Source organism: Triticum aestivum, chromosome 7B (assembly GCF_018294505.1).
Source record: "Triticum aestivum cultivar Chinese Spring chromosome 7B, IWGSC CS RefSeq v2.1, whole genome shotgun sequence".
Lineage (NCBI taxonomy): Eukaryota > Viridiplantae > Streptophyta > Magnoliopsida > Poales > Poaceae > Triticum > Triticum aestivum.
Genome location: NC_057813.1, coordinates 722,878,108 through 722,879,481, shown reverse-complemented (window position 1 = coordinate 722,879,481; position 1,374 = coordinate 722,878,108). Strand labels below are relative to the sequence as shown.

Here is a 1,374-nt window from a genome sequence, read left to right as displayed (position 1 = left end):
TGACATAAGCTCAAACATACCATGTTGGCCCACTACGGAGGATTTTTTTGGATCCAACCACACCAGGTTGGCCCAAAACCATGGTCACGATGACAATCCAGCAGGAAATCCCAGTTGATTTTATCATAGGCCTTTTCAAAGTCAAATTTCAGGACAATCCCAACTTTTTTCTTATGGTGTGTATGATGCAAGATCTCATGCAACGTAAGGATCCCATCCATGATATTTCCGTGTTTGATGAAAGCATTCTGATGAATGCTAATCAGATTATGAGCAAAGATAGCCACCCGATTATCCAACACCTTAGAGCATCTCGAACCGTTGAGCCCCCCAGGGGGCATTTTTTTGCCGCTTGGGGGGCTGCCGGCAAGAGTTTTAGCCTTGGGGTGAAATTTCTTCCACTTGTTGCGTCACAGGCAGCGGGAGCACGAGCACGACGAACATTGCAGCGACGAGCCAGCGCGGGAACGGCGCGAGGAGGCTGAGGCTAACGAGGAGGTGTGGCGCTCGCGGGCGCGGTGCGCGGCCGGGTCAAGGCGCAGGAGATGCACCCACATGACCTCGCCCTTCTCTCCGCCCGCCATGCTGCTGCTCCTCTTCGTCGCTGGCGCCACGGTGGGCGCTGTAGCTTGTCGCGGCCCCGCCACACCAGCCTCCACCTGGTCCGCGCACCGGCCTCCCGCGTTCGCACCACCGCATCCGCCTCCCGGGCCGCGCACCGGCTCATGCGCGCCGTCGCATTTGCACCTCCGCATCGGCCTTCCGGCCTACCAGCCGGCTCCCGCGCGCCATCGCATTGCGCATCCGCCTGCGCCGCGCCAGGCTCTTGCGCAGGTCACCCTCCTCCACCGTGCTGCTCCTCCCCTCGCGGCCGGGTGCTCCTCCCCTCCAAGCTCATGTGCTGCTCCTCTCCTTGCGGTGACCCGCCTCCACGCGCCTGCAACACCTGCTCCCTTCCCCGGCACGATGTGATGGCGGCGAGATAGACGGTGGTGCCGGAGCTGACACGCTGGGCATAGCGGCGAGGCAGCGCCCAATGCGGCCGACGGGCTTGTGTGTGAGAGAGAGGATGGGTGTGTGTGGAGGGGAGCACGTGGTGGGCTAGGGAGGGAAAGGGAAGAGAGAGGAGAGGGACACGGGCAGGTGGGTTAGCACCTTCAAAATGGCGAAAATAGGCCCCCAGGCGCCCCCAGCTCCCTGGGTTTGCGTTGGGGTTGTTGGCTCTATTTTTGGCGAAATCCAGTGCTAATCGAGCTCCTGGGGGCGTGAGTGGGACTCTTTTCGTCCACCAGCGGTGAAAAAGTGCTCCCGGGGGCCTTCCCGGAGGACGGATGGAGATGCTCTTAGTTATAAGTTTGTAAGGGCACCATAGGA

The 1,374-nt window shown here is 60.4% G+C and overlaps 1 pseudogene; it reads right to left on the bottom strand.

The window, feature by feature from the left end:
- The window catches only part of LOC123158623 (cytochrome P450 72A14-like), a 13,139-nt pseudogene extending 12,555 nt beyond the window's left edge, over positions 1–584 (bottom strand).
- Positions 585–1,374: the final 790 nt, after the last annotated feature.